General features: G+C 39.4%; 2 pseudogenes; one reads left to right on the forward strand and one right to left on the reverse strand.

The window, feature by feature from the left end:
* Window positions 1-9,274: 9,274 nt before the first annotated feature.
* Window positions 9,275-11,617, reverse strand: LOC109451320 (putative ATP-dependent RNA helicase DHX40 pseudogene; annotated as a pseudogene).
* A 3,363-nt stretch (window positions 11,618-14,980) lies between these two features.
* On the forward strand, window positions 14,981-16,137 carry LOC109451314 (non-histone chromosomal protein HMG-17 pseudogene; annotated as a pseudogene).
* Window positions 16,138-24,909: the final 8,772 nt, after the last annotated feature.

Here is a 24,909-nt window from a genome sequence, read left to right on the forward strand (position 1 = left end):
AATAAGTACTCAATAATGGTAACTCTTACATTATTATTGTTATTATTGTCGACATCAAATTTCAGGGGGAAAAATAGAATTTCTTTCCTCAAAATGCCAGAGAAAGTCTTATTGCATCTAATTGGCTGTAATTGGATCAAGTGCCATTCCCCAAGCCAGATCTGGGGGAATATCTTACACTGCATACACTGACTGGCTTGGGCCTGAAAAGCAAGTTCCATCTCTAGAGTTCAAAGTCAAGTTAGCTTCACAAGAACTACATAAACTGTGAACAGAAAAGAGGCTGGTTCCCAGCAACTGAGGTTCAAGTACTGGAAACAGAGGCAATGGATGGCCGTGTTTCCCCGAAAATAAGACCTACCCGGACAATCAGCTCTAATGCATCTTTTGGAACAGTTATTAGTATACAACCCAGTCTTATTTTACTATAATATAAGACTGGGTCTTATATAATATAATATAATGTAACATAATATAAGGTAATGTAATGTAATATAATATAATACCGAGTCTTATATTAATTTTTGCTCCAAAAGACGCATTAGAGATGATTGTCCGGCTAGGTCTTTTTTAGGGGAAACACGGTAGGTGGCAAAAAACAGATGAACAGCATGACAGGCTGATACAGTCTGGCCGGTGCTATGGTCAAGGTAAGCATGAGAGTCCATCTGAGGAGCTTCTGATCCATACTGGGAAGAACTGATTTTTTTGATCAACTAAATAAGTCCCCTAATCCCAAAGAGGTTGTGGTAAAATATGCATAAGAAAATTTACCATTTTAACCATTTTAAAGTGTAAAGTTCAGTGGCATTGAGTACATTCACATTGTTGTGAAACCATCACCATTATCATTCATTTCCAGAACTTTTTTCATCTTCCAAAAGTAAAACTCCATAGTTATTAAACAGCAATTCCTCATTCCACCCCTGCCCCCCACAGCTCCTGGCAACCACTATTCTACTTTGTCTCTATAAATACGACTACTCTATGTATCTAACATAAGTGGAATCACTCAATATTTGTCCTTTTGTGACTAGCTTGTTTCACTTAACATACGGTCTTCAAGGTTGATCTATGTTGTAGCATGTATCACAATTTCATTCCTTTTCAAGGCTGAATAATATTCCATGTATGTATAAATCACATTTTGTTTATCCATTTGTCTGTCAACAGTCATTTGGGTGGCTTCTACCTTTCGGCTATTGTGAATAATGCTGCTGTGAACGTGGGTATACATATATCTGTTCGAGTCCCTGCTTTCAATCTTTTGGGTGTATAAGGGTTGAGCTTTTTAGGAGCAAAAGAAAAGCAACTTCATTAACTATTTTTTTCTCTCTTTTTGAAAAGCTATGTGAAATTCCCATACTACCATGCTACATCTACCTTTGATGACTCCCACCCCATTGCCAAACCATAGAGTCAGCCCTTACTGTTGTGGACATACATGAATACAGAGGTTTCCCCATCGCCACCGCTGAACTCAACAGTCAGCTTTGGACTTGGATAATGCACCGAGAAAACTAGCTTTCCTCTCAGATCAGACTCTTTGAGTAATAGGAGAAGCTTAGGATTGAGAAAATTTGGTTCCCTGGGAGGAAACATGCCAGCTATGAGAAGCCCAGAGTTGTAAATTGTCAGATGGTGACTGCCTATGAAACCTGTCAAGATTCCTGACAGCTCAGCTGAGAACCTAATTACCAGCTACAAAGAGAGACAGGAAAAACGTGTTGTCAGAGAGCACCTGGTCAGAGAGAATGAGGTGCAATGTCCTGGCCTCGTCATCAACCTCCTTCTTGTTTCAACTAGAGCAAAACACATTAGTATAATTGACATTACACATATTTATTATCTTGAACAAAGGAACCACGTCAAACCACAGCCCCATGTCAACTGAGTCTTTAGTAATCACGTAAGATGAACAGTGGCATTTGACCTGATTGTACAAGTACTTCCGGTATTCTCAATGCCAAGGATGATACCAAACCATACTTAACTCTTCTCCTGGAGTTTACACAAACTTCAACCAATCCTCTTTCCTTGAGTAAAGAATAGCAGCGATCCTTTGTTCTGATGAAGCTCAGAGAGGGATAATAACTTACCTAACGTCACACAGTCAATCAGCAACCCAGCATCTTATCTTCCAAGAAAAATAAATTAGTATCAACCGTGCTCAGCAGTGACACAAGGAAACCAGTGATCTTCACCAGGAAATTCCTAACTTGGGGAAAAGTAACTGTCATGCAGGGCATCCGGCAGGGTCTCAGCTCCCGCTCCCCACATAAGAACGCAGGATGTGGTGAGGCCAAAAAGGAACACCCACGGAGCCATAGATGGGGGAGTCATACCACTATATTCTCACTGGCGGCATCCGCCTCTCACAATCCACGCTTGCTAGCTCAGCCACCATCTTCTTGCTAGCCCCCATTTTCTGCTAACGTAGCCACAGCAGTTATATTAGTGGCCAATGGCTCAGTGGTTAGAGCTGACGGCCAACTAGCCACAGCTGATGGCCATCCAATCACAGTTGATGGCCATTTACTACCTGAGCCAGCACCTTTCCACGTGAGGGCGAGAGCCTGGAAACTGCACACCTGGCTCTGTCCCCACTATAACATTAGTATATCCACATGCTAGTTTTTACAAACTCTTGGTCCTCTCGTCTTGCAAAACACTCACACATACTTCCCACGTGCCTTTCTTGCTTCGATTGCATCAGCAACACCTGAGCTTAGATGCTAACTTTCTCAATGGGAAAACATTTTTTTTCAGATCCTTGAAAAGCAGGGAACTTGTGCTTACAGCAGCAGGAGATGGGAGGAAAAGAAAAGAGTTAATATTTACTGGACATATCTATTATGTTCTAGATACTCTGTTTTACCTCTGTCTAATTTAATCTGTAAACCAACTAGCAAAGTAGGTACAATTATATACATCTTCAAATGCCATATGTGGAGTTCAGAGAGGTGAGGTAAATTGCCTAAGATGATACAGCTAGTAAATGGCAGCGCAGAATTTTTTTATTTTTATGTATGCTATTCATTTTTTAGAATGGGGCTTGGAACTCACTTCTCTCTGGTTCTTTGTAATGCATTATGCTACCTCAGGAGAAGCAAAGAAACTAAAAGGACTCTCAAGAGATAAAACTGATAAAATCAGCCACTCTGAGCTTCTAGTGCATTTGATTTTCTTATACATGTATGGATTAGAATCGCCTGGTTACATAGAAAGCACTCAGCAAAATACTCCATCAGATTCAAAGATAACACAGAGAATAGGAAACTGGTATGGGAAACGAGGAGAAGGAAGGGAAAGTTGTGAATGAGGAGGAAGAAGGCCCGGGAGGGGAATATGCCTGGGAAACGTAAGGGGTAGCTGGAAGTTGTTCTCAGAGGCCTTCCACCAGGATCCAAAGAACAGTGCAGAAGCTGACACTCCTCTTTTGCTACATTTACCATTTATTTTCTCTTCTCCTATAAAAGGATTAGCAGGATAGGTTTAGTGGGAAAAGAGGCCCCTGTGGGATCCTTGTTACCAGCCATCTGTGTTCTGTTCTTTACTTTTGAACAAGACGGTTCCAAAACTCTGAACCGGAGAGGGAGTTGGAGCTGCATACAGATCAGCAGAGCTGTTGCTAACAGCGCTGACGCCTGCAGGATGACTCAACCCTCTGTGCCTGGCAGAGTCAGCTGTGGTCCTCTGGAGCCTCCTACTCTAGGGAGAAAATCAGAGCTGTGGCAAGTGGCTTGGGGCAAGGACCAGGGTCCTTCATCTGCGGCAGGAATTCAGGCTGGAAGGATAGGTAGGGGCACCTTGAGTCTTCGCTTAAGAGTTCTGGCTGCTGCTGAGGGTCGGATTAAAGGTGACAGTGAGGAAAGCACAATCCTTTATATACTTTAGCTGCTCTGCAAAAGGATGGCAGCCAGCAAAAGCCATATGGCTGTGTTACCAGGAATTCAGCCCAAGCGCAAATCTCACTCACTTCCCCGGTAAATTTTCCTCAGGTAGGGGCATCTCCTGCTGTTCTCTCACCTACTGAGGAACCCAAAGACTCTCTCTGTCCTTACACAGCACCGTTAATACTTAAGGACATTCTCACGCTGAATAGTTGCTACCTTCAGATGGCTCCCCTAGTTACTTACTCAGCTCTCTCAGATATAGGCATTTAGGAGGAAGCTACTTGTATATTGTGCCAGGAGACATCTGGATTTAACCCACACCAATATATAAACACACTACTCCACCACAACCACCCCATACCCCTAGGCTTCCTCAAAGAGCTTTCCTTTCAGTTGGCTCCTTATTACTCACTAATAAACAGCCCCCAAAGTTTGGCTTCCTGTTGCCGTGGCAACTCAAAAGAACTGGGTGAAGCTGCCAATAAAGGCATCTGAAAGAGCACCCTAAACCCAGACTCCTTTCAAAACAATAGTACAAAAGTGGAATCACCACTCACTCTATCCCCCCTCCCTGCCACACTACATACACACCCTCAATTCACAGTTTTATGGAGAAACTCAGTTCTTAGAATAGCTGAGAAAGTGGTTGTTTTGCCCAATGAAAGGCTTTCATAGTCTAATACAACCCTTTCTTTAGATACTAGCCTAGAAACCTGACCAACCTACCAGGTATTAGTACCTCTAAGAGTCCATGAGTTTACAAAATGCATCAGTATGTGCCTTCTACTCATGCTTCGCTTTTCTGTGGCTATGTGAAAAATCTGGGTATTTGGTATATTCCAGAGCTTGAACTGCTGACTGGTTTTCCGCAAAGGGTGAGGCGTTCCCTGATGTCCTCACATATGCGCGAAAGTGCTTTGTACCCTGTATAAGAGTGTTCAGATATTCATACTGACTACTATTCCCTGTCCACATTCTCCTTGAGTTCAAGGCCATATTGCACTGAACTCTGGCACCAAACTTCTTGGTTTGAATTCCTTCTCTGCTCTGTACTTTGTACTTTTGGCAAGGCTTTCTCTGGGCTTCATTTTCTCCATCTGTGAAATGGAGGAAATGATAGTATTTACTTCAGAGGGCTTTCACAAGGATTAGATAAATAAAAATATGTAAAGTACTTAGAACAGTACCTGGTTTTAATATCAAGTATGCCTCTAGACAGAGTGTGCTGCTGAGAAACACAGACAAGATACCCTGTTCTCAAAGAGTTCACAGTCCGATATTCACATGGTAGAGATAGACAAACCAATAATTATAGGTAATGTGACAAGTGCTTGTCTAAATGGAGAGAGAGCAGAGAAGGGTGCCAAAAATTCAGCCTTGAAGGATGCCTGTTTTTTCCCAAAACAGAGGAAGGTTTATCAGTTAGGCCCTCTGGGTTGCAAAGGACAACTCACTCCATTTAGCTCAACAATTGGAAAGAAATGTGTCACAGAAACTCAGGAAAACTAACAGCACAAAAGAGCAAGAGACAATATTTTAGGTATTTTTATCCTGATGCTCAATCATAAGCATGACTTAGCTATTCTCCTCCTGGCAGGGCCTCTTTCATGATGACCAACTCTTTCCTTATTCTTCACTTTGTGTTTTCTTTTTAATTTTTCAAGTACAGTTGACATTCAATATTATATTAGTTTCAGGTGTCCAACACAGTGTTGGACATTTATATACCTTACAATGCCTTCACTTTGTATTGATGTTTTCTACCTCATAGTTTCTATCTCCTCATAGCTATAGCTTGGCTTAACCCTTCTGAGCTTATCTCGTGGTTTTTCTTTCTATATCATTTCAGCTCTTGTTCTTATCATTTATAATCACATTCTTTGCTTTTTCTAACTCAGATTTTAGAGAGTGAGAGGGAATCTGATTGATCTACTCCTTTTATGGTGCCAGGCATGTTGTAAGTTGCTGGCCAGGTTCTGGATTGTCTACCATTGCATCAGATGCCAATTCTGATCCAGTCAGCTAAGACAGAAGTACTTTCATGAACAGTATACGAACCATGGCTACCTAGGCGTGCCTCTACAATAGAGGCTGTAGGTGGGGAAATTTCCCTTGGAAAGGAAATATGAATGTAGCAGTCATGATGTTCTGTTTAGAACAGAAGGAAGAAATAATATACACAAAGAGCATAAAAAAGGAAGTGCAGTGGGTCTAGAGTTAATTCAACAGAAATTTATTGAAACATTGCTAAATGCCGTAGTCACTACGCCAGGAGAGGGTAACCAATGTCATGATAAATGTTACATAGACTGCTATGGGAATCCATTGCAGGGCCACTTGAACCAGACATGGAGTGTCTGCAGTGTCAAGAAAAGCTTCTTAGAGCAGGTAAATTCTACATTGGAATCAGAAAGAGGAGTAGGATTAAAAAAGAGCATAATACTTTGCAGAAATTGAAAGTAGCTTAATGAGGATGCCACAAAATGAGAGGGAATAGCAAGAGGTAGATAGGGCCTACATCATTCATGTCTTAATAATCATATAGTTACCATTTATTACACAGAGAACAGAATACTATGCTAAACATTTTATATATATTCACCTTATTTAATCCTCCCAACAACCCTGTGAGGCAGGAATAATTATCGTTTACACTTTTTTAAAATTTTTATTGGGGAATATTGGGGAACAGTGTGTTTTTCCAGCACCCACCAGCTCCAAGTCAAGTCATTGTTTTTTTCAATCTAGTTGTGGAAGGTGCAGCTCCCTGGCCCGTGTGGGAATCGAACCGGCGACCTTGGTGTTATGAGCACTGCGTTCTAACCAGCTGAGCCAACCGGCCGCCCCTGTTTACATTTTTTGAGATGAGGAAACGAAGACAGGGAGATTTAGTAATGTTCTTCTGATCATATAACTAGCAAGTGCCCAAACGCCAAGTTATACTTGCTTTGTGGGTCATATTAAGGATTGTTTCAAGAGCACTGGGAAGCCATTGAAGGGTTTTAAGCATTTCAGAAACATCCCTCTTGCTGCAGAGTATAAAACACATTACAGGGAGCAAAGAAGGGACATAGGGAAACCCCTTGGGTTCTCATTGCAGACTATGGGAGAGATGGTAGACTAGGCTGATAACAGTGACATGGATGTAGTCATTCATTTATTACTTTAATCAATAAAAATATTTAATAAGCTCCTACTAAGAGTGCAAGGTACTAAGGATATACAAATGAACAAGGTAGATGTGGTCCCTGCCCTCACAGAGTTTATCTAAGAGGTAAACAGAATAGACAGGAATTAGTGAATTTGAATGTGGGAGTGGTGGAAAGGGGGGATCTGGGATCATTTACTGGCTTGTGGTTGGCTTCGACGCCCTTGCCCTTTCCACCTCACTACTTCCCCTACGGTTGTGTATGTTTAGGTAGGGAGCAGAGGGCGAAAGGGTAAAGTTAGGAAGGAAGACCAAGGACAATTTGGAAAGAACTTTGTAGGCCATTCTCATCAACTCAGACTTTATTCTGGAGGCTTTGGGGAGCCATTGAAAATGTGTAAGCAGGGAAATGGCTTGACCACATATACATGTTAGCAAGATCAAGATTTATCCTTCTAAAACTTAAAATTCCTCCAGGGCTGAATAGCCAATTGGAGAGGGTGAGAATGCTCAAATCTTCTTTTCATGTTCTACCCTCTAGTGGCAAGAGGGAAAACAGCAAGTTCTAACTCCGTAGGTTTGTAAGGAGCGGCCAGCTTTGATTTGCACTGAATGTCACAGCTCCTGTATCTCTCAGCTAGTTCTGTTGCTCAGTCTTCAACAGAGACCATCCATTAATTCTGGGATTCCTCCAGCACCATGGACACAGCTCTGTCTCCGACAATAGAGAACCCTCTTCTGAGAACTCTCACCAGCCTGGTTCCCAACCTCCCACCCCCACCTCCGCGTTCTTCCTCTCTTTAGTGCCTTTGCAATGCAAACCTCTCGGTAAGCAGCCATAAGGAGGCACGAAAGTCTAGCAGTGCTGCCCTCAGGTGGGAACATAGTGAAGTGAGCATTGCTTTTCTCCTGGAACCGCTTTGTCTCAGAAAGTTTGGGGTTTTTGTTTTTATTTTGATGACACTAATAGCTTTATTTAACAAACATTGAGTGACTACTATGTGCAAAGCACTGCACTAGGTGCCATGAAAGATACAAAGATGAAAAAGACATCGTCCCTGCCCACAAGGAGTATATGATCTACTGGGCGAGACAAACAAATACACAAATAACTTGAATACAAGGCAGTAAACAACAGAGTGGGCAGGTGTTGAATGTGGCCTGAGTGTGATGCTAATTAGCCTCAAGTTTCCAATTTGAAACACTGGTGATGTAGTGTTGGCTGCTTTGAAAATCCCATCTCAACACTGGCATAATAGATGTTTAAGTGGTCCTACCCAGCAGCTGGAGGCAAGAGTATGCCTGGTGGAGGGGCTGTTTGAAACACTGTTGTATCTACGTACATGGTGTAGGGACAGCTGAAAAAAAGAATATATATATATGTGTATGATTATATATATATATATATATATATATATATATATAATCATCTGAACCAATTTGGTTAATGGCTATAGCTGCTGTTTTAAACAACATACTTTTATATAAAAAGGAATTTGTATAATCCCATCAACTTAAGAATTAACATTAATTCCAGAAGCAACTTTTATATTTTATTTTTTTAAGGCGTGAGAAGCTCACAGTGGCCAATGTGGTGATCAATCAAACTGGCACCTTGGTGCTACCAGCACCACGCTCTAACCAACTGAGCTAACTGGTCACCCAGCAATTTTCTTATTTACTAATTGATTAAATCTTTTTTCTCAATATCTATAAAGTTCTTTAGCAATTAAAGAGTTAGACATCTAAGCATTGCTGAGTAAAAACCTTCTGTTCAGCCTTCTGAAGGAAATGGTCACATACCTGATAACCTGATATACTAGTAATACTATTCTAATAGCAACAAGAAGGCCTTAAAGAGGTTTAAGGATAACAATTTTTAATGCTTCAGTGCAAGTGGAATACATGGCTGATTACATACAATTCAATGTCCTTTGAAAATATCTCAAAGACAGCATTTGATACCAGGTAAGGCCAGCAAAATTGAAGTGAGGAAAAATGTCATGTGTCCTGTCTTTTCATTGGTTTCATACAATGTTGCCTATGACTATGGCGATCCAAACTTTCCTTTGAAAATTCCATTTATTAGTATTCTTGAGCTTTGATTTGCTTTTAACTCGTATGCTAATGACAGCTGCTGACCACTTCCTCTTGGTACTGACAGGAATGGCAAAGTAGAAGCACATTTCCTGGCCGCTTTTCCTACTTCCTGAATTAAGGGGGTCACTGCTTAGCCTGTTTCCTTCAGTGTGTCACTGTAATCCTGGGACCTCTGCTGCTTTCTCTCAAGGAAATGAGCACTTGCATCGGATATGAATTTATCATCATTTCTCCTTCGCATTTTCTTTAGGACTTCTTTTGATATCCCATCCTTGAGATGCTTTACATTTTCCTTCTTTGTCCATCTCCTTTTAGCATCTTCTCTTGCTTCACATTAGGCCACACTGTTCAAATTATGTGCATTAAATGCATGCAACTTGGGTAACAGATCTCTCACCCACTCATAACAGAGTGGACACACAATTCTTGCGTAGACTTTGGTGGTAAATAATACCTCATGAAAAATTACCCATTCAAGTTTGGTTTCCTGTTCATGAAGCTGAGGAAGGATGAATGTGAACTGGGCTTCCATGCCCATCCATTGTGCAAAACAGTCTCCCAACAGATCTTCAAGGTTGTTTTGAAACAACCTGCACAAAGATATCTTCATAGTACTTCATGTTGAGGCCTTCAAAAGTTTCTCTTAGGAAACCGCTTTGCTTGTTTAAGCTTCCCAATTAGTTCTCAAGGTTGAGCTTCAAAGCAAAATTCAGAAAAGAAGCACACCTCCACTGAATCCAAAGTTTTTGGCACCATGAAACTGGAGCTACACTTGATTTGCACTGTTCAATGATAACAGTTAAAGTTGCAAGGTCATTAAATCCTCCATCTTTAGCTGCCAATTCTCAATGCCTCTGTTCTGGTACAATGTCTCTGCTTTGTTCTGGTACTTTGGATCAACAAGTCTAATGAAGACATTTTTCAACATTGCTGCTGTTGGAGGTAATAGATCTTCACAGTCCAGAGAAGCGGCCTTTATTACTGCACATGTCAGATGTGGAGGGAGAGGGATTCCAACACAGACAAAAACCCAGTCTGGTCACATGGCCACTGCTGTCAATAGCATTACACTGCTAAAGTTGTTTAAGCGCTTCCAAGATAAGTCCCTCATTAGGTGGATCCAAATAGGGAAATCTTATAACATTGTGCATGGCAAAGCACTTTAAGTTCAAAACTACAAATGTCAAACTAGTTCTCTTAATGTCAGGGATCACATGATCGGGCATACACGAGTTCCAAAAATCTTTACTATGGATCTGAAAGCATTTTCCTGAGAAAGTCCCACCAGCTCAGCCACTTCACTGTAATGCCTCACTCTTTGAAATTAGAACTATGTCCAGAATGTTCAACCCTAATATGGGATTGTGATTTAACTGCTTCACAAAGCCACCACCTCCCACATATCTGATTCCACCTACTGTCAGATATGTTGCAGAAATATTGGTGAATAGGACACCTTTTCTAATTCCAGGTGGAGGTAGCAAAAAAAAATTCTCCTCCGTTGATCTGTTGTCATAGATCCATACCATAGCAACATTAACAAGCCATCTAGAGGGGCATTTTGAACATCATAATATGATCAACAGACTCTGCCATCTGAAAAAGTAACTCACAACGTTTTCGATTTCAAACTGAGCAATTAGTAGAACCAAGCCGTCTCCAGCTATTTCACTCAAATGGATATCCATGGTCACTTTCACAATTGCTTGACTATGTGCAGTATTTTCTCTATCTCGTGGGCCAAATTGCAGAATTTTTCTCTGATTGGATAAAGCCTTCCAGGTATATCAAATATTGGACAATTTCCAAAGAATGCAGAGAGCTTGGCTAAGTCCGTAGTTGCTGACATCACCATGACCTTTAAATGAGCCTTCCTGTTAGGAGACTTCTCCTGACATAGCTTCTTCAATAAACCAAATAAGATGTCTGTAGTTAGGGTTCTCTTGGGTTTCATCCAAAATAATGACACTGAACTTGGTAAGATTTGGATTTCCCAGAATATGCTTCAATAAACCTCCGTCAGTCACGTATTTGATTGCTGTTTTCTTAGAGCTGCAATCATCAAAACAAACTTGGTATCCTACTTTGGATCCCAAAGAGCATTTCATTTCTTCAGCAGCTCTCTGAGCAGCTGATATGGCAGCTGCTTTTCTTGGTTGAGTCACACGGATCATACAGTGTTGTGAAAACCCTGTTTCACATAGATATTTTGGAAGTTGAGATGTTTTACCACGTCCAGTAACAATAAGGAATGAATTGTCCCTCACAGCTTGAATAAGCTTTTTTCTTTGTTTTTGAATAGGAAAAGTTCCCTCCTGTGATGTGCATCCTTTCTTTTCTCTATCAGAGATGGAAACAGCCGAAGGCCGCTCTACCAAGGTGGGGGTTGGGGGGTGGGGGTGGTGTCTCTTGACCGCTCACCCTCCTTCTGCTGCCTTGGCGCCTTGCCTGCGACCACGGGAAACCCGGACATAGACCTGGCCAGGAGCGGAGGTGAACATGTCCACCGATCCGGGGAGATCGGAGGGAAAAAAGAAAGTCAGTTCTTTAAACTTGGTGCCTTATTTGCATTCGCTTCATTTACATCTGAGTTATAAATGAATAGTGCCCCCTCCTACTCCCTCGGCTCAAATATAATGAAGCAACGTGGAGGAGGAAAAAGCAGGAGCTCGTCCTCTCCATGAATCCAGCATTGTCATCATACCATTACCAGCAAAAAACAAGGCTTGAAAATAGAGAGTAGGGCAGACATAGGGTAGCATTTTCAAGGACGTGTCCTGCTTTCCTTGAAAAGAGATGTTCTCTTTGTCTTACACCTTTATCCTCGTCCCTTTGCCCCAGAATCTCTGTGTTTCTAAGACGGAGCTCTGATAATGTCCATCGTAGTGAGAGAGTCTTACTAGTCTACATAGCTTAGAAATAAATACTGTAATCGCTTCTCAAAAATTCGGGTTGATTTAAACACCCTCTGATGTTGTTCCTTTGTCATCCTCACCAATGCTAATGAACTTGGGCCACAGGCTCCTCCAGTCATTGACTCAGCACTTAATGCCAAAATGCCTCTTTAAGTCTCATCTCAGCTAAAACTGCTCTTCTACCTGCTAAAAGGGTGATTTTGTGAAAAATGCTGATGCTGTTTTTTCTGATTTAGCGCATACACACCACCCACCGACAATTTATTCCAGAATTTCTTTTAAAGCCAGGGGCTTTAAGATTTCTGACTGACAGAGCCCTCCCCCATTCAAGCCCTCTATTCACCCAGGAATTTGCGATGGAAATAGTACTGCTGGCTGGAGTAGAGCGGCATACCAGTGCTGCTGAGAGCTGAGTGGCCGTTGCCATGGGGGCGAGAGTGTTTGTATAGAACTGCCTATACAAGGTGGTAGGCTTGAGGCCTGCTTAGATCCAGAGGATTCTAGAAGTGAGCCAGCCCCCTCATTTTACAGATGAGGAAATTGTGGCCCAAAGACTTAGTTAAGTGACTAATTCAAGGTCATTGGGCACGGTCCTTGAGACAGAGTTGTGCTCTTTGCAATGCATCATCCTTTTCATTAAAACACATATGCTGGTTGAGTCGGTGCTCCTCCAGCTATTTCCACTAAGGCTGCTCTGCTATTGCAGCACCACGAATTCCAGATAGAAGTGCCAGAAAGTGCAGGACTGGAAACAATGGGTATGTGAATATCCTTGCATTTGTATGCATGCATATATTTGCATCAAAAGACATGTGCACACCTGTGGGTGATGGTACTAACTAGGTATTTGTATAGCTCTCCATGACTGGAATCCCTTAAACCTCATTTTTCTCATGAGTGAAATTCAGATAAGAAATAGTACCTATCTCAAAGGATTAAATGAGATAATGTATTTAAAGTACTTAAGCACAGTAGCTGGCAAATAATATGTGTTAGATATTAGTTTGTTTCCATTACGTCTTTCTGCAATGAAATGTGTCAGGTATTGCTGTTAAGGCACTAGGCTAAATGCTTTAATTTTTCATTTAATTTTCACAATAATCCTCTGAAGTAGGTTCTTTCATTTTCTATGTAGCACTGATGAGAAAACTAGGCCTAGAGAGATTGAGTAACTTGTTTAAGGTCACAGGGCTAGGAGTGCCTGAGCAAGAATCAAATAAAACCAGGTCTGTGTAATGTTAATGCCCTCAATCTTAATAATTAGGTTATACTGTCTCTCCTATAGAAAAGCGGAGGAATCACTGGTCTATTCGAGTGTTTTTGGATTTGTTTGCTAGAACTCGAAATCCAAATACATTAGATACATATTGCACATGCAATGGGTTGGCTCATCCCTGTAACTACGTTTTAATTAAACCCACTGAAATATCAGCAAAGAATTTGTTTTCACTCCCCTTTAATTACAGTTCTTTACAGAGACCCCATTTAGCCTTTTTTTTTTTTTTTTACAAGAGATAATTTCCTAATGACTGAATGCTATTTTATTCAATATTCTTTTATTTCAAAACTCCTGGTTGGTCCTGGTGAGATCTATGTAAAAAAGTGCGAATCTGATTGAAATAATGTTACCAAATGCTTAGGGTCCTACTTATTTAGCAGGCTGTCTATCTAGTCTTTAAAATATTTTCAGGCACAAGAGACAGAAATTAAACATCTTTCTTTAATAGATAGTCTCTCATTCTTATTAAAAATACCAGTTTTAGGATCATCCAGAGTCTAAAGCAAATTTCTCTAGTGATCAGACCACTCAGTTTCTATCAGATCAATTTCAATAAGAACTTGGCTGTTCTTGGCGTTTCCCTTTTCCTTTTATCTCTATTTTCTCTCTCAGTGATTTCATCCACTTCAGTACCTTCAACTATCCCTGCTAGATAGAGAACTACCACATCAATCTTATCCATTTGGTAAAAGTTAATTAACTCCTTGCTATGTGCTACAAAATTAATCTCACTGGTCAGTCAGACATCACTCCTAAGCTCCAGTCCAGATGTTTGTGGAACATCTTTGACAGGATGATGTGAGATACCTGACACCCCTGTAAAAGTAGCTCTGGGCAAGAAAGTACCTTGGCTTCTCTGTACTCCAGTCCTGGCATGACCTCTCTGACCTTCCTTATCCTTACATTAGCTATCCACAATCACTGAAATTCTCTATTCTGACTCAACAAATCTCCTTTATCTCAGTCCATCTTGGAGCCATGGGAGAAATTACTAGTGTTAGCACCCCAAAGTCAACAAAACCTAAACCTACATCTTCACCGTCTTCACCAAGTCACTCTATGCTCTTAATTTCCTTCAGTATTTCATCTGATAGAAGCCCCATTCCTCTAAAAATTTTCCTAGGCCTTCTGATTGCCCTGCTACAATCCACTCTCTATTTAATAACTAAAGAAATGTTAAAACCCAAATACTACTCTGCACAAGAAAAGATGAAATAGTGCCATTTGCAACAAAATGGATGGATCTTGAGATTATTATGCTAAGTGAAATAAGTCACACAGAAAAAGTCAGAGAACCATGATTTCACAGATATGTGAGAGATAAAACTGAAAGCAACAAAAGAACAAGATAAACATAAAGAAACAAAAACTCATAAACACAGACAAGAGTTTAGTGGTTACTAGAGGGGAAGGCGGGAAGAGGGTGGTAGAAGAGGGTAAACAGGGTCAAATATGTGGTGATGGAAGGAGAACTGACTCTGGGTGGTGAACACACAGGTGATATATAGATGACGTAATACAGAATGGTACACTTGAAACCTATGTAATTTTACTAACCATTGTTACCCCAATAAATTTTAATTAAAAAGGAAGAAATGTTAAAACACAATCCGGGAGCAGTGTGAGGAAGAGGTGAGAACGACTAAAGCTCGCGCGCCGCTGCATCCCCGCGTCCAGCGTCTATGTTCTGCCGCAGGCGCCATTATGCCCAAGAGAAAGGCTGAAGGCGATGCTAAAGGAGATAAAGCCAAGGTGAAGGACGAACCACAGAGAAGATCCACAAGGTTATCTGCTAAACCTGCTCCTCCAAAGCCAGAGCCCAAGCCTAAAAAGGCCCCTGCAAAGAAGGGAGAGAAGGTACCCAAAGGGAAAAAGGGGAAAGCTGATGCTGGCAAGGATAGGAATAACCCTGCAGAAAATAGAGGTGCCAAAACAGACCAGGCACAGAAAGCTGAAGGTGCTGGAGATGCCAAGTGAAGTGTGTGCATTTTTGATAACTGTACTTCTGGTGACTGTGCAGTTTGAAATACTATTTTTTATCAATGCAGAATTTTGTTTTACTTTTTTTTTAAGCTATGTTGTTAGCACACAGAACACTTCATTGTTGTTTTTTGGGGAAGGACTTATATTACTAATAGAATGTCTCCAAAGCTGGATTGACATGGGGAAAAACACCTTTCCCTTCTAGTTTTGAGAGACTGCCTCTTGGTGCTTAGGAGGAGGGATCCCTTGGTGTTGATACACATTAGCCACCTTGGCACAAACACCTTGTGTGGAAAAACTCAGATTCATTTTTATGTCCTTAGCGCCCTCTTCCTCTCCACTTTAAGCATAGACTTCCTTAAACCCAGAGACCTGTTGGGACCTGACCCAGAAAAATTGGTTATGAGTATGTCAGGCAATCTGGACTTTCTAGTGTCACCATTGAGATGGCATCCCTCAAAAAAGCAGCAGTTCCATTTTTAGATTGTGGACCTACAGATTGATAATTGTGCCATTTTCATTTCATTTCCTGAAAGTCAGGGTCGGCTTGTGAAAAGTTTTTAAACAACATGCTTAATGTGAAATGTCAGCCCTCACTCTAAACTTTACCTGTTCAGAGCACCAAATGAAGACTTCATTGGGTTTTTATAGTGGCTTTCTGATTTTGGTAGTCCATTGAAGAAGGGAGTGTGAAAGTTGTTGTATACTGTTAACGATTGTCTGCCCATGTCCTGCCTGAAATACCATGCTTGTTTATGAAAAGTATCTTTAATAAAGCTGGATGCAGTTTGGCTTGGGAAAAACAAAAAAACAAAACCCAATCCAGTCATGTTATTTTCCTGCTTAAAACCAGCCCACAACTTCCCATTGCCATAAAAATATAATTCAGACTCCTTACTGGTACCTAAAAGAAACCCTGAATGATCTGATCTCTACCCACATCTTCTCTCATCTTGTGCTACTCTCTCCTGCTGTGCTCCAGTCACTGGCCTCCTTTCAATTCCTGGAACGTGTATAACTCTTTCCTGCCATAAGGCTTTAGCAAAAGCTCTCCCCTCTGTTCTTGTCACGGTCTACTTCTCATCTTTTGAGTCTTGGTCTCAGGCTATTCCTCTCCTCCAACTTGGTCTTAATCCCTAACTATTATTCTCTCTCCTGGTACCATTTGTTTCTTTATAGCACTTATCCCAATGATAACATTACATATTTTTAGAATATACCTATTTTCTGCCTCCCCCACTAGACTGGAAGTTCTATGAGGTCAGCGACCATATTTACTTGGTTCATCAATGTATATCCTCCATTTAGCAGAGTGCCTGGCACATAGTAAGGGCTCATAAATGGTAGCTAATATCATTGGAATGGTAACTATTCCTGGTAAACTCCCTTTCTCATTCTGTAAAGTGGCTGTTTCAAAGTTTTACCAATCTCTTTAAACTACCTCCTCTAATGTCTACCACCCTAAAATCTGACCAGAAATTACCATGTTATTCTCATTTTCTATAATTTTCCTTAAATGCTCTACATCTGAGAGACACTTGACATTCCATCACACCTCCAGCCCGTTGTTCCCACTATCTCTCTGCCAGAAATACCCCCTCTATCCACTTCCCGTCCCTTGTTATCATCTTGTCCTTAAAGGCCAGTGCAAATAGTGCATTCCTTCTTCATTTTTCCCTAATAGTTTATAATTAAATGCTCCCTTATAAATATTCTCAAAGCCTTTCACAATATTTTTACATAAAAGTTTCCACATTTTATCCATGTTATTTGCGTGGGGTTCTTACCTTGGACAGTGAATTCTTTAGGGATAAAGATTTGTTTTCTCCTTTAAATTCCCCCTGCCTAGCATAGCTCTTGATGCATGGTATACAGTCAATATATAATAATCAAATTGATAAATCCAGACCAGAGCATCTCTAAAACAAATTATATTAGTCCCAGAAACTAGCAATAACAGACCTGATATGACTCTGAGAAAAGGCAAGTGCTGTGTTAACCATGCCTCAAATACATCTTTTCTTCAAAAGCCACAGAAATCCTCAGAGAAGTCTCTCTTTTGATTTTCTTCCCATATGGAAAAAACAGAGAAATCCAGGAATGAAGTGAAAATTGGGTGAAATCAGGGATCCTTGAGCTGACTGGTAGGATTTTAAGAAAGTTGGGTGCTCATTACTTAGGAAAAAACATGAATGCTACCTCTTTCTACTTTCCTCTATTCTGTAATAAAGAACTGGGCCCTACCCCCATATACTCTGATTTAATTGGTCTAGTATATAGGCATTGATATTTTTTAAAAGGTTCCTAGATGAGTAATGTGCAGCCAGGATGGAGAACCAATTCCTGGAATGGTGTTATGGACTGAATATTTATGTCCTCTGAAAATTCATATGTTGAAGCCCTAACCCCTTGTGTGATGGTATTTGGAATTGAGGCCTGTGGGAGGTAATCAGGTTTAGATAAAGTCATGAGGGTGGGGTGCCCATCCTGGAATTAGTGTCCTTATAAGAAGAGGATGAAACCAGAGTTCTCCTCGTGTCCCCCCTTTGTAAGGATACAGTAAGCCTGTCGTTGGCAAGCAAGGAAGAGATCCCTCACCAAGAACCCAAACCATGCTGGCATCCTGACCTCAGACTTCCCCGCCTCCAGAATCGTGAGAAAGCAATGTTGTTTAAGCCACCCAGTCTACATATTTTGTTATGACAGTCTAAACTGACTAGGACAATTGACATTCCACCTGTCTTTCGTATGGATACAGTGGTGAACGGAGATTCATACAAACCACTTTGGAACCATGCCTGGCACAGAGAAAATGCTCAATAAATATTAGCCATGAGGACTAATAGCAGCAATATTAGCATTGTCATCACCATCATCAAGCAGACCACCAGGGGTTGTTATATACTTCCTTTAATTTTCAATAAAGAATTAAAGGTGGATTGTTTTTTCTGATAAGGAGATTAAGATTTCGGACAGATAAGTGGTTTGACCAAGAGGCAGGATTGAAATTATGACTGAAATGTGAATGTCTTTTATTACACCTGGTTAATGGCAGGAGGAACAGTCTCCTGTTAGAGTTACTCAGAATAACAATTCACAAGACTAATATTCATGCTTCCCTTGTTTCCTTGGCCATTGGACTTAAAAACCTAATGGTTTCACCTGAGAAATTAACCTTATTTACAATACAGAACCCCCACCTCTTGAATTATCCTCCAGGTTTGAAGAAATCAGATTGCTAAAGACAGCCTTTTTCTAGAGGTTCATTTTTTATATACCTTTCTACCTTTGTTGAGTTCTACAATTGTTTATTTCCTAAATTGTTTATTGCCTAGTAATGAGTCCGGGAGAGGGAAAAGGTGAGGAAAAGTGCAATGCTGACATCATCCTGATATCCTCAGGAACCCAGGTCAGTCAAGGACATTTTTCTGTGCCCTGATTATTTTACTGAGTCCAAAATTGAATCAGGTTTTTGACAGTCTGACTTCCTTGAGATGAGAAAAAAAAACCCAGAGATGAGCCAGATTCCTACCAGGAAGCCCTACATTTTCACTTGGCTAATATTCTTTCTTAAAGATCCAAATCAAAGTCATCTCTTTTGTGACATCATAATAACATCTTCCTCTGTGGCCCCACATTGGTTAGCACTTATCATTGTATTAGAATTATTAGATCATTTATTGTTTCTCTTCATCTTGTTATGAACAAATAGAAGGGTCATATCTTATTTATCTCTAATTCTCCCTCTAACAATAGCAATTACACAGTGGCTGATACATTGGAGATGCTCAATAAATGATAGTTAAACAAAATGATGCATGAATCAATACTAGGTCTTTGGGTCTCATTTAGGCCTGAAGTGGTAATACAATTGCAGAGGATATGTTTTGATTGTTTGGCCTTGCATCTGTGCATCATCCTAGGTGATTAACTAGATGATAAACTTTATTTTGCTCTATTCATCATTGCATCTTCAACAGCACCAGTTTTCAAGAAATATATGTTGAGGATCTGTTCTACTCAGAAACTGAGTAGAATTCATATATTTTAACTGGGGCAAAGTCCATCATAAATCTAACAGACATTTATTGGATTCTTGCTACATGCAGAATACGATGGGAGGGAGGACGCATAAAAGGTTGGGCCAGGATTAGTCTTAAGGGGATGTGAATCTGGAGTTGGATTTTTTTTAATTGTCAATTTGGGATCATAAAATAACAGGGCATTCTGGGTTACAGGAAGAGTGTAATAAAAAACAGAGAAGCGAGAATGAGTATAGAATATTTGGGAGGCTTTGGTTGGGTGGCGTTAAATTTGTAGTCATGGGTTCTTACCACAAAAGATATATGAATGACTAACAAGTACAGGAAAAGATACTCAACATCATTAGAACATCATTAGTCATTAAGGAAATGCCAGTTAAAACCTCAATGAGATACCACTTCACCCCCACTAGGATGGTTATAATAAAAAAGACTGACAATGCCAAGTGTTGATGAGGGTGTGGAGAAATTGGAACCTTTATGCATTTTATATTGGTGGGAATATAAAATTATACAGCCACTTTGAAAAATAATTTGAGAGTTTCTTAAAACATTCAACAAACTTACAATAGGACTAAGAACCACCCAAGAGAAATGACAATATATATGTCCACCCAGAAACTTGTACATGTTTGTTCATAATAGCATAATTCATAATAGGGTTTCAAGAGTGAAAACAACCTAAATGTACACCAGCAGGTGAATGGATAAATAAAGACAGTATAACTATGCAACAGCTACTGTTCAGCAATAAAGAGTACACTACTGACACACTACAACATGGATGAATTTCAAAAACATCATGCTAAGTGAAAAAAAATCAGACACAATAGATTCCATTTATGTGCAATATAGGATTCCATTTATATGTGTTCCACAAAAGGCAACTCTATAGAAACAGAAAGCTGATTAGTAGTTGTCTGGGGCTAGGAGGAAGAGCAGGAACCAACTGCAAATGATCACAAGGGAACTTCTTCGGGTGAGGGAAATATTCTGAAAGCTGATTGTGGCAATGGTTGCACCACTCTGTAAATTTACCAAGTATCATTGACCTGTACATTCACAATAGGTTAATTTTACCACCTGTAAATTATACCTCAATAAAGCTGCAGGGGAATAAAGGGCACAGGTTTAAATCAAATCCTGGCTCTATTACTATCCATGAGAGTTGCACGAGTTATTTTAGCTCCATAAACCTCTATTTTCCCATTTGTGAAATAATGATGATAAAAATCGCACTTAGCTACCCAATAAGGACTAAGTAAGGTTATGCAGTAAAGCATGTAGCACATAGTAAGTTCTCAGTGAATGTTAGTTCTTGTTATTATTAATGATATTAGGAGATGGTTAGGAGAGCCACCTGATAGTATGAGCACATGGCCCACATTGGGAGCATAAGTGCTGGAGTGCAATAAGTGAGGTGGAACTAGTTGATAGAGACTGTGGTCTTTATTTTCAAAAGTTGCATGGAGATTTTAAGAGAAATGAAGATCTCAAATTTCAAGAATGAAAGGAGTGAACTGTTGACTTTTGAGGAGAAAAAAAAAACAGAGAAAAGGCAGGTAGCAAAAACAAAAAACAAAACAAAAACAAAAAAACTGGTGATAAGCAAATATTGAGGGGAAATTGGATGAGTAGCGTTGTACTGAAAACCTTTCTCTTTTCTAAACTGGATTTGTATGTAGGTAAGAAAAAGCTTAATTCTATTTACTTATGTATTTACTCATTTATTCATTCAACAAAATGTACAACTCAGAGATTTGATAAGAGTACAGTCATGCAGGGACTCAGCTCCCGCTCCCCACACAAGAACGCAGTATATGGTGAGAATGAAAAGGAACAATGGAGCCATAGATACGGGAGTCATACCACTATATTCTTGATGGTGGCTGGTCCAGATGCAAAAGCAAACATCTGCCAGTACCTCTACTAGGGGTCTTCCTGTACCCCAGTCTCGCTGGTCGCCCTGCCAGACACGGGCTGTAGGATCCACACGATCCGCAATCCGCCATCCACACTTGCTAACCCCACTTGCTAGCCGCAATCCGCCGTCCACTTCTCTGCCAACCAACCAACCCCCTAGCGTAGCCATGGCAATTATATTAGTGGCTAATGGCTAACCGGTAACAGCTGATGGCCACCCAGCCACAGTGGATGGTCATCTGATTACAACTGATGGCCATTTAATAACCAAACCAGCACCTTTCCACGTGAGGCCGAGAACCTGGAAACCACTCTGGGACTCTGTCCCCACAAGTACCTACAGAGTTGTCACTAATTAAATTGGTTAATTCTTATAAAGCACAGTTCATAAAAGTGCTTTGTATATCGTATTAGGGAATTGGATTTGAGCATCTAACGGTTGTTTTAAACCTGTTAATATTAAGGCTCAGCAGTGAACTGGAAGCTCAGAACTATTGCACTCTTAGCTCTTGTCAGAAATATAATCTAGACTCACTGCCATTCCATACTTTTCTAAAGCTTAGCTGAGAAAAATAACCTTTGTGGAAAATATGTGATAAATTCATCTATTCCTTTTTAAAGGTCTGTGGTTCTTTACCATTTTTGAGATCCCAGACCTCTTCGAAATTTCGTGAAAGTTCTAGAGCATCAGTTCTCAAACCAAAGAGTCTTAAAAATTAATGAGCTTTTGTTTATGTGGGTTGTATCTATCAATAATTACTGTATTAGAAATAAAAATAAAGATAATTATTTCATTTAAAAATAACAACAAATGTATTACATTGCTGACATAAATAACATATTTTTATGAAACATAGTTATATTTTCTAAAACAAAGAAATGTAATAAGAAAAGTGTCAATGTTTACATTTTTACAAATTTCTTTAATGCCTGCTTCAGCTAGATTCTCATATATATATATATCTGCATTCAGTCTGTTGCAATATGTTGTTTTAGTTGAAGTATATGAAGAAAACCTAACCTCACACAGATATGTAGTTGGACAAAGAGAATTTTAATAGCGTTTTTGAGATAATTGTGGTTATCCTTTGGTATTGCATGGAAACAAAAAGCGGTAATTTCTTAAAGGTTAGTTACAGCTTAGAATCTGAACTTTTTTGTTCTATTTCATTAAAATCCATTGATCTTTCTTGCTCTTTGAATGGATCTTTTACCCATGCATGATTTAATATGCATTGGTCATTTGAAAGGGTTCATTCCTTTCATAATAAACCGGTAGTCTAATTATACATTGCAGGTGTGTAGAAATTAAATTGATTTTGTATACTGAAAACATATATCGATTCACTGAGTTATGCAGATCTTCCAAATGTTGACACATTTCATTATACTATATTTTAAAAATCACATTTATCATCATCAGAAGTGTTTTAAGTATTGGGAAGCCATTGAACTCATGGTGGTAGGAACAAGTTTTCTACAATTCTAATTTTTATTTGAGAACTCAAAATTTATCATTGACAAAAAATCCTGTTAGTTATTTTCCTTGAAGGGCAGACTCACTTTGTTCATTTTTGAGAACAATTCAGCCAAATACGTAAGTCTTAATAGCCTTAGTTTGTTAGTCATTCTTTCAAATAAAAATGGTAGTCAAGACGAAAAGCAGCTAACTCAGATCACAACTCAATGAATCACAGAAATGTTTTTTTCTCAAGACAACCACCTACTGCAATTTTAGGCTCACAGCAAAACTGAGAGGGAAATGCAGAGATTTCCCACACATGCATAACCTCCTCCTTTATCAACATCCCCTGTGTCCTCTAGTAGGGGATGTGGATAATGGAGCGTCATAATCATAATCCTCCAAAGTGACATTACATTTTTGCATACACTTTCAGAGAATTTAGAATACCCTAACTATTGTCCATGAACCTCAGATTAAGAACTTTTACACTAGATCCCTTAAATAAAAGAAGCATAGACAGAATAAAACCAGGAGAGAGTTGCTTATCTTCTGGGAAACAACAACACCAACAATAATAATAATAATAATAATGCCTTTTCTGAACTGCATAGACCTGTAATGTTTTCAGCTTTTATTACAGTCACTGTAAGAAACAGCCCTTCAAAATTTATCTCCATGCTTACTATAAGGAAGATGCTGTTGAAAGTGACTTTGTTCACAAGATTTGCAATCAGAGAGAGCAGAGGAGAAATTTATGTCAAGTCTTAGCTTCAGGAAGGGTGGTGACTTTCCTAAGTAAGCGGGCTGGTTTCCCCTATGAACACTGCAAATATTGTTGCAACCTAATCACATTCTCATCTTTTTATTGGTTGCCAAGGGAACTTAAAGTCAAAATTGTTTTTTTGCCCTATTAGCAAGTGTATAGAACTTCATGGTATGAATTTTTTGAGATTCCCTCACTCTTGGCTCTATTTTACTTTCCTTCCCTTACATTCCCTTTCTAACATGTAATATATTTTGTCTTGCTATTTACTTTTGCAACTTTCTAACCTTAAGTTCCTCTTTGCAAGAAGACAAACTATAGATGAATGAATAAATTAATTCAGTTCAAATAAGGTGATTCTGTAAAGCCCCATCCAAAATATATAAGGAACACATAAAACTGAGTAGTAAAACTCAGTAGCAAAACAAACAGCAACCACCACAAATAATTTTATTTAAAAATGGGCAGAGAGTATGAATAGACATTTTACCAAAGAAAACAAACAAATGGCCAACATCACTAACCATCAGGGAAATGCAAATCAAAACCATAATGAGATATCACCTCACACTTGTTAGAATGGCTATTATCAAAGAGACGAGAAATAACAAATATTAGCCGAGGATGTGGACAAAAGGGAACACTTTTGCACTGTTGGTAGGAATGTAAATTGTTACAGCCACTATGGAAAGCAGTACGGATGTCCCTCAAAAAATTAAAATAAAGAACTACCAACAATTCAGCAATCCCACTTCTCGGTATTTATTTATTTATCCAAAGGAAATGAAAATAAGTATCTCATTAGATCTATTTGCATCCCCATGTTCGTTGTAGTATTATTCACAATAGCCAGGACATGGAAACAAATTAAATATCCATCAATGGATGAACACATAAAGAAAATGTGATATATCTCCTTACTCTAATATATATATATGTATATATATGTGTATATATATATATATATATATATATATATATATATATATATATATACATATATATATATATTCATATCATACAGTTTTGTCTTTCTCAGTCTGACTTATTTCACTTAGGAAACATTCTCATTTCATCCATGTTGTCGCAAATGGCAGGATTGCCTTCTAAGTGAAATAAGTCAGACTGAGAAAGACAAAAACTGTATGACCTCACTTATATGTGGAATCTAAAAAGCTAGACTCATAGGAACAGAGAGTAGATTGGTGGTTGCTAGGGACTGAGAGGGGTGGGGGAAATGGGTGAAGGTAGTCAAAGGGTACAAACTTTCAGTTATAAAAGGAATAAGTTCTGAGGATCTAATGTGCAGTATGGTGACTACAGTTAACAATATTGCATCATATACTTGAAAGTTGCTAAGAAAGTAAATCTTAAATATTCTCACCATAGCAACA

The sequence above is a fragment of the Rhinolophus sinicus genome, chromosome 12, assembly GCF_057876585.1.
Source record: "Rhinolophus sinicus isolate RSI-liver-muscle chromosome 12, RSI-T2T, whole genome shotgun sequence".
Classification (NCBI taxonomy): domain Eukaryota; kingdom Metazoa; phylum Chordata; class Mammalia; order Chiroptera; family Rhinolophidae; genus Rhinolophus; species Rhinolophus sinicus.